At 41.1% G+C, this 9783-nt stretch overlaps 1 protein-coding gene across 1 annotated transcript in view; it reads right to left on the bottom strand.

Moving 5' to 3' along the window:
• Window positions 1-9783, bottom strand: part of LOC145466437 (uncharacterized) — a 96893-nt gene that overhangs the window by 43275 nt on the left and 43835 nt on the right. The window lies entirely within an intron of this gene.

Raw genomic sequence — 9783 nt, 5'->3', positions numbered from 1 at the left:
TATTAGAAGTACCATCCATTCACCCTCTCGGTGACAATTATGAACTCAGAGGAGTACACAAAGGCTTCACAAAAGTTCAGGCTTCAGGAGTAATCATTGTTTTATTGTGACAGTCCTGTTTCGTATAGTCCATAAGGACCAAACTCATCAGGCAACTTAAAAGACTGGGCGGTAAAATTGGTAAGAGACCGCTGCGCACCGCAAATGATCAACACTCGTAGCTACAGCCCGACTTACGATCTTAGATCGTCTTGTTTTGTTTTACTTTTCGGTCGCGATAGACTGGCGAATTTCTCGCAAGCGTGTGGCAAGCTATATAGATAAGCTGAGAGCGGGACATACATAAATTCGACACTGTCTTACTTCACTCAAACTGGAGCAGCCTTCAACGAAAATACTTAAGCAAAATTCCAACAGACATAAACGCGTTGAATTGTGGGCCAAAAGCATGAAAAATTTCGGGAATTTCGGACGTCATTTCCCCCGGCGCGACATCCGCAAAAAATCCTCGCAGCATGTACGCGCGTGTGCCACAGGCGATGGCGCGATTTGTTCTAAAAATAGAAAAATTGTCCCATATTATAGGGACAGCCCCAACACTAGAAATGGCGCGCTTACGGTCTCCGTCCTATTATGGCTCCTGGCAGAGCTTTATGATGGTGTGATAATGAAAAAGAAGATTGAGCCTTAATTCATGGACCGGACAGATTTCGGAGCCGCCGAACCCCCTCGCCTCCCCACCCCTACTCCTTTTTTTCGTGAATTGATTTTCTCAGGCGATGGTCGACGTAAATCAATCGCTTTTAGCTGGCAAGCACTCTCTTTGTCTCCCACGCAGACGCTCTTAGGGCTCATCACGCGTTCCTTCGACGAGCCCTAAGAGCGTCTCCGTGGGAGGCTAGCACTCTCTAGACCTCTCTAGATCTCTTCGAATGTTCATTATACAAATCCGCGGGAAATCACGTAGCCCTGCTCCTGCACTTACATCACTCAGCGGATTCTCCCCACTAGGGAGGGGTCGAGGAGCACTGGAAACAAAAACATTGATGCGCCAATTTGTGGAAAGTTCCCTGCAAAACACGTCGGAGTTAACCAAGCAACGAGGCGCCATATTAGGAAAACCCTCTTGAATAAAATGTTTAACTATATATACATATGTACAATCAGGAGCCATAATCGGGGACGGAGACCGTAAGCGCGTGCCATTTCAAGTATTGGGGTTGTTCCCATGATATGGGACAATAATTCTATTTTTAGAACAAATTGCGCCATCACCTGCGGCACACGCGCGTACATGCTGCGAGGATTTTTGCGGATGTAGCGCGGGGGAAATGGCGTCCGAAATTCTCGAAATTTTTCATGTTTTTGGCCCATAACTCAACGCGTTTACGTCTGTTGGAATTTTGCTCAAGTATTTTCGTCGTAAGCTGCTCCAGTTTGAGTGAAGTAAGACAGTGTCGAATTTAGGTATGTTCCGCTGTAAGCTTATATATATCGCTGACCAAATGTGTCTTGACGGATGCTTCTTTTACATGAGCTGTACATTCCTCCACTTTAAATTTCACATATGTTGAAGATTAACAGCTTTTCCATTACACAGCAAAAAACTAGCTGGATATATTAAGATATAGCAGAGCTTCAGGACTTCATAGTTTCATAGCTCCTCTTGCCACACGCTTGCGAGGAATTTGCCAGTCTATCGCGACCGAAAACTAAACAAAATAATTGCTAGTTTGAGTTTCGCTTGAATTGTAAGCAACGCTTAATGTTTCATCAAGGCCCAATAACTTTACGTCCGTAGATACTGCTCAGTTTTATTTGTGTAAAAATCCAGTAAATTCTCTGCTGTCGATGAATGAGAGCGCCCGCCGATGCGTGTTTTGTACAGTCAGTAAACATGACAAATTGTACTTCCGCCGCACTTTCGTGTGAAAGCGTACATTGAACTCAAACAATAACTCTATAGTTTTTAAATATGATTAAGATTGATAAATATTTGAGAACATATTAAAAGCTAAGCTGAAAATATGTGAATAAAACAGAAATAATCAGCAAAGTTACGATGACGCTTTCTTTAATCAACTTCGAATAACGATTTCGATTTTGTTCATCGAGTTATCAAAACTCCTTGTCTATTTTCATTTTCACAGTGTAAAACTTCACTATGCTTATGTTGAAGAAGCACACGTGATGTTAGTAGCCTTTTTTGCGTTCGTGAAATTTGTTGCAGCATCTCAGCACAAAATATAACGAAAGAAATCTTTGTCAAGATTTGTTGACAATTGAAAACACCGACTCGGACCTGAAAGTGCACGAGCTGCACTATGCAAATGAGCTAATTGTACGCGTCAGACTTTCCTTTCAAAATCTTTTGCAAACTCACCAAACAAGCAGAAACAATAAGAAACCAACAAAACAGGTTTTGGTTATGATTAACCATTGTCTGAGAAACTCACAAATTAACTCGATACCAGAGTAGAGAGTTTTCTTGCTATATTCTTAAGCATACGCGTAAGCTTACAACTAGCGAGAGCAGATCTTATTATTCATTCCCAATTCAATTCAAGTCTTGTTTTCGACCCTGAAAAACCCACCTTTTCCGTTAGCTCAGAGCATAAAACTACATATAAGCGCCCTGGTTCGTATTCCCTGCCTTATTCCCTGCCATCGCCGTTAAAAATACGCAAGAGAATCTCTCAACTCTCACCATTTGATCACGCAACGTGACAACATCCACGCGAGAGCCCTCGACATGTGCGTGAATCGGCGCGGATATATGACGTCAGGATGGCGCAATTTGTTCTAAAAATAGAAAAGTTGTCCCATATCATAGGTGCGCGCGAATCCCGAGACTTACGGTCTCCGTCCCCAATTATGGCTCCTGGTACAATATAAAAAAACCCTAGATAAACCAAAAAATCAAAAATTTTCAAATTTAATACTCCGAGAAAAATTCTAACCTTTTTTTAAAAAGAGATATTTCATCAGCATCTCTAACTTGACTTGGCAGTCTATTCCATTCATAGATGATTCGATAAAAATGCGGACAGCAGACTATAGACTTTTTCACCTCAAATCGTGTTACTATATATGCTTATGAAGTCAGTGGTCTGCAGTCTGCATTTTACCCTCAGTCCACATTTTACCCCGGTCTGCAGTCTGCAATCTGCGGTTTACACTGACCATTTTCAATTTGATTACCAGCAAAGTGGAATTGAAATCTGAACGTTTTTGTACTTTGCTAAATTACACGGCCCATCAAATAATACTCGATCGTACAGTCATTCTCATGGCCCTTTCATAAAATAACCACAGAATTGTTAAAATGTCTTTATCAGATATAAAGACACTCACTACACATTAATTTCTTTTGTTTTTCTTTATGAATTATTGATGAGTGAAAAAAATTCTTGGTATATCTTGATAAGCAGCTCTATTAGCTTTAATTTGATATAGGGGTTTAGGTATTACTTCGCTTGGACGTGAGACATATCTAGAGATATAAAGTAACCTTAAACAATGCATTTATTGTCCTTCCTTCCATTTTTTTCTGAAACAAGTTATGATACAGCCATCTTTATACGATGTTTGAAATTGACGTAGCAGTGGCATGAATTTTTACATGTATTTTATAACATAGTCTTGAATGGTTATTTGTCTTTATGCTGTACATCCAGCAATAGTTCAGTTCCTTTTCATAGTATATGCTAATACTACCTTTTAAAAAAATTATAGGAACTCTACATAGCCTCAGTACACTTCCCAAAAGTGACTGTTAAGACATACAGGTGAATGTATGACAGCTGTACAGTATTAAAAACAGCATACAGGAATATAATGAGATACCTTCCCTACTGCAAAATTGCAACATTTATGATGACAAAATCACTCTGGTAAAAAGTAATACTTTACCATTAGAAAGTGATGGCGGTGAGTGAGAGGGGGAGGGGTGAGGGACAAAAACAAGCAAGAATAAAAATGGTTCAAAAATTCCTGCAGAGTGAATTGCACTGCCAGGCTTACAAGCTGTACCTGCCTGAATGGCACCTTGGCAGCCACTCTATACTGCAGTTTTAATTAGAAAAGGCCTTTCAAGGCTGATACACTTTGTGCATAGCAGTTTCAACATCGACATTGGTAGCAAAACACCCTGGCAGAAAAACTCTTATGGATAACCATGGCTTAAGAGTAATGAAAAGAAAAACACGTGCTATAAACCGCCATCCTGCATGATTCGTTGGCATTTTAGCAAGCACATACCATGTTTTGAAAGCCTCGAAATATAGGAGTGATTTTCACAACTGAAGTGACAAATGACGATTGTAGACGCAGATGTGCACGCCCATGGCAAACTGTAACACTTCCCCTAAGATGGCCGCCAAGATCAATGCAATCAACGACAATCATGGAGATGTTAACTGATTGGCTAATTTCAATCTATTTTAGGTTTTTGCCGGGCAATGTAAACGACGCATTATCATTCACGTTAAATCAATACATTGCATTTATCCACTGAAAATCGTGGAAAACGCACCAATAATGTTTCAGTTTTGCAACATTTTGTTGGGGGGGGGGGGGCGGGGAGGGGCAGACCCCCAGTTCAATAGGCCCTTCGGCCCCATATTTGCTACTGGATGGTCACTCACAGAACTCTTGATTTACTGCTTGCTAAGAATGAATTTATTGTACAAGGGCAATGAATCAATAAAACTGATATTTCCCTAAACACCAAACAAAAAGAGCAATGCAGCCCCATTTTTGGCAATAGCACTTGGATGTGTCTGAGACTTGGTTATGTTTCCCCCGAGTAAAATTTTGACAGGAAAGCAAAACGACTGTGTGGAAGTTTAAAAAATATTGTTTGTACTTGAAGCCTATTCCAGGCATTCAGATTGTGGCAAGTGTCAAGATTAAGATTGCCATACCCCCACCCCCGCCGAAAAAAAATTGTTGAGGGGACTTGCCCCGGGAAAAAAAACCCGCTGAGGCAGTGGACTTGCTGCTAGCTGAAAAAGTCACACCCTCCCTCCCGATCACTTTTCTTATGGTCCGTCCCTTATATGAAACCTTCCATAAATAATTGCGTTCGACAAAACGTAGTTCTAATGGCGTAATGCAGAAAAATTCGACATCTATGAATCTGGGGACACCAATTTGGCCCCCCCCCCAAAAAAAAAAACTCCTTCAGTGGCGAATGACGTCATGCCCATGTTCGTTCATGTGCTTTCTTTCGAGTGTTGCGCAATATTGTGGACTTTCGAGTGTCGAGGAAACTTATAGTGGACTGTAGCGGAAACTGAAGTTGGTTATTTAAAGTTCGAAGTCAGTGTTAATGGCATTCAAAAACCTTGTAGACATGTCTTCATGAAATGTGTACGACTTTGCGAGGCAGCTTATTGAATACTGTAGCGGATAAGTTTTGTATTTAAAGTTCGAAGTCAGTGTTAATGGCATTTAAAAACCTTGCAGACATGTCTTCACGAAATGTGTACGACTTTTCGTACGAACAGAAAGCTGTAGTTTGGGTGCGTGTTGTGTACCCTCTTCTCTTCGACCGAAACCAACGCTGCTTTCTGCTGAATAAATCAAAGGAGGAAATGAGTTTCACTCCGCTGGCCTAAATTTCTGTGCACAAACTATGTAACATAAACCTAACGAAAGTGTTTACATAGGAAAATAGTTCAACTCCCACAGTGTTGCTTTGGTACACCAACATGTCCTCCGTTTCATTGTTTTCGGAAGTGAAAATGCCCTGTAGCTGTTACCCCAAAGCCAAGGCGATTCAAAGTCGTGTTCGTAAATAATTGTCCTAGTTTTGGTACTAAAAGCACGTCGTCTCGCATAGCGACGGAACAAACTTGGTTGGTGTCGATTTACACGGTCAGTATAAAATATGCACTGTGGACTGCGGACTGCGGACTGGGTATAAAACACAGACCAGGCACGCGGACTAAGCATTACGGACTGGGCATACTGAATTGAAAACGCGCGCGGACTCAGGTATAAAATGGGGACTGCGGACTAAATGCAGTCTCCCGACTGCAGTCCATGTGTTTTACTGACCGGTCGTAACTTATATTACACAATACATGTATAAATGAGGACAAACCCTCTCGTATGCACAAGCTTTGCGATCAACTCATTTGCTTTTGCCCCTGCTGAAGGGAGACCAAATTCACGCCTACCTAACAGCTTAGGCACAAAATGCTGTCCCTAGAATTTTTGTTTTTTTAACATACCAAGCCTGCTTTGCGATCAATTCATTTGTTTTCGCCCCTGCTGAAGGGAGACCAATTTCACGCCTACCTAACAGCTCAGGCACAAAATGCTGTCCCCAGAATTTTTTTTTTGACATACCAAGCCTACTGAAACTCGAACGCACTCTTTAATCTACGATTACTACCAGTTTTATAATAATTAAGTGATGTGTTGCTTTTTCTCCACTGCGACTGTGGACAACAGGAACTGGGTGACCCCATTAATTATCAATTTTGTTATTAGATTATGCCAAAAATTAATAAGTAAACTGTAAGTAAATACCACTTACTAACCGAGTTCGAGGTCCGTACTGTAAGTTACGGACCGAGTTTTTTCCCCTTCGATTTATGGCCCAAGCGCGAAGCGCGCGGGTCAAAAAATCGAAAGGGAAAAAACGAGGATCCGTAACTTACAGTACGGACCGAGAAGACGAGGTTAGTAAGATATTTATTATATCTCTACTGTGATCCTGACGGGTTCGGAAACGATTTCTATTCACGCGGACTCGGAAAGGCTTCAAATTTCTGACGCACCTCGAAAGCAAAACGAGTCAGTTTGAAATAATTTTTAAGTCGTTAGCACGCTTTATTACACAATTTAGAGTATAAGAAAGTTATAAACTTTCACTTGCTATAAAAATAAAGAACACTTAGCGATAAATCACGAAACAGTTTGGCAACAAAACCAACGTTAAATTATAGCGGGTCGTACAGGAGAGTACGGCCCGCCAAATTGACCAATCACAACGCGCGTACTAACTGAGAGATATAATAAGTTTTAGTATCACCCAACTAGTGGACTAACGAAAATTCTGCATTTTAATTGGCTACGCTACTAGAGGACTATTAGTAATAGTCCTCGGGTAGCGAAATTGGCGCAATCGAGCGTGATGCTTTCTTTCGTTTCATTCCCAAATAAATATTTCTTCAGCTTGCATTTGCTAACTTTATTATTGCCTTTTCTGTCCGACTAGTTGGGTGATACTAAAACAATTAGACCCTTCGCCCTCAAGGGCCACGGGTCAATAGTCCATTCGGCTTCGCCTCATGGGCTATTGACCCGTAGCCCTTGCGGGCTACGGGTATAATTGTTAAATATTATGTACATCATTTTGCCTTCACTGCAGAAAATCGAATACACACGGAAGTTTTGATGCATTTGGTTAGCCAAGCCACGATATGTTTTATTTGACACACCAATAACATTACAGCTAAATGGATAAACAACATATCCTACATGCACCAAAGATGAACAAATAAACCCCTCAAAAAACTGGGAAATAGGAACCATGTATCCCCGACCAAATGCAGTGGCACTAATGGAATCAAGTAACAATTCAAAATCAATGTAGAGCTTTCTTTGCATGCAGGGTCACTAATTGTGGCAGCAAAAAAAAAGCTCTTGTAGCAAAAAAGGGCTTTGAGGTGCTATAACACCAATTTACCAGGTTTCAGAAGAGTATATAGATTTGCTGCAGCAAGCAAGTCTAGTGCAACACTTATCATCTACTCGACATTTCGATCGCATGAATTCAACAACAACAGCAAACCGAGGAAATCTACGTATAAACACAAATGCATATCACTCCATCTGAGTATCAAACAGCAAATCCCGTCTCAACGAAGGATGACCGAATGAAAAAAATGTTACAGAAAATTCGTTTCAGATTGATTATTATTCCCGGTAAAGCCAAGAAATGAATTTAGAAGCCGGAAAGCGTCCAAAATCTCAAAGACCTTGCGGTGTTCAAGTTTACATTTAATAATTATGCGCGCTTAAGGGTAATATTGATTTGAATATTATTTTTGCCCACGGCTTTGTATAGTCATTTGATCGGCCGAGGCTTAAAAGAAATTCAGCCAAGCGTTTCGCCAAACCCAATAACTTGAACAAAACGAGGAAGTCTCCACACTGTGAAGCGCAATATGCATCACAATTTACGAACGTCAAAAACTGTCAAACATAGCAAATCCTGTTCGCTTTTAAAGCATAAGATCGTTTTCTTTCTTCCAACCGTAAACAGAAGAAGAAATTACAGCAATCTTAGACGAGGCAACTGTCCCTGCTAACACAAAGAAAACTTCAAAACTCGTCTGGCAGTACTTACAAATACAGTTTTATTACTTTTAGAGAAGTCATCGATAGACGGCGAAAAACGACACAAAACTATTTGATTACGTTATGCAACTTTATACAACAATTTCGTCAAAACGACTACGTGTTGTTGTTTGAAATTTATCATATTTCACAGCATTGTTTCAATTAAATCAGGAAGACTTAAAAACTCGCCGACGTAACTTGATAAGTTTTGTGGAAAGCGCGATGAAAGTTGTTATGTGACACAATCGCTTACCGCAGATTCACTTCTGGGTGAATCCTCTAAGCAGAAACTTCCGGCAAAAGTTGTGAAGACTGAACTGAGCTAATCTTTTTGATAGATCAACGAATCAACCACTTTTTCCTCTATGTTTACCGTTTTGTAATTTCTCTAAACACACGAAACTTGTTGATCACATGATGAATCATGTGATTTGCACGGCTGCTTATCTCGGCGCGGGAATTAACTTGAGAAGTTCTGTAGTCTTCTGAGACAATTTTCCGGATAATTCGCGTCCTTTCTATAGCCCTCGTTCGCTCTGCTTCACTGCATAGTTCGGTATTATTTCATCTCCTTTCTCTAACCCTGACTCGATCTAATTCATGGCATTGTTCATTGTTTCTGAATGCACGTTCTATCTCGCCCCCTTTGTAGCCCTGGCCCGCTCTTTCGCGATCTTCTTCATCACTTCTAATTGCCTGTTAATTCTTGCTCTCTGCCGTTCTCTTGCACGTTCTGCTTCAGTTAAACCCTATCTTGAAAACGTTAGACCAACCTCCCCTATCTTTTGTTGACATAACAAATAGAAATGAGTTTTCTTTTCTTACAAATCCCGCCAAGAAAAGATGGCATTCTTGAGCTCCCCCGTTGGGGTTACCTTGAGACTCCCCTCCCCCTCCCCCAGAGTCTGTACGGACGGACGGACGCTCGCTTGCTCACTCGCTCATACGGTGACGTCATAACCAAGTTTTCTCGGCTTGATGGCTTTACCAAATTTTCTAAGGAATGGTGCTCTGCTCGCGCGCCTTCAGCGCGCAGGAGCTCCGCTAAAACTTAAACTCAAAGTGAGGTACTGGCAACGAATTAAACTATAATTGCTGTAAAATTTACGCTGTTCCTAACCAGTTGGTAACATCTGAGCTTGCTTAAAGTTAGGTAACCTAGCGCCTTTAATATTAACAATAAAATGAACAAAACGTTGCCGTCAGGCGCACTCTCAGAAATACAAGCGATGTCGACTTGATTGCGATCGAGAATTTATATAACCTTACCTGGATGACAAATTGAGATGTTGCAATATTCCCATCGCACTGAAGCATTTGTAGTGTAGCACCATGGGCCGTGAGGGGCCTGACCACCAGGGTTCCGGCATGCATTGCCGGCGTTGTTCAATTCAGGGAAGTTATGTGGTGTTCTGTGGTGCCGAT

This window comes from Orbicella franksi, chromosome 13, assembly GCF_964199315.1.
Source record: "Orbicella franksi chromosome 13, jaOrbFran1.1, whole genome shotgun sequence".
NCBI lineage: Eukaryota > Metazoa > Cnidaria > Anthozoa > Scleractinia > Merulinidae > Orbicella > Orbicella franksi.
Note: the sequence above shows the minus strand (reverse complement) of the source record. Positions and strands in the feature narration are given on the sequence as shown.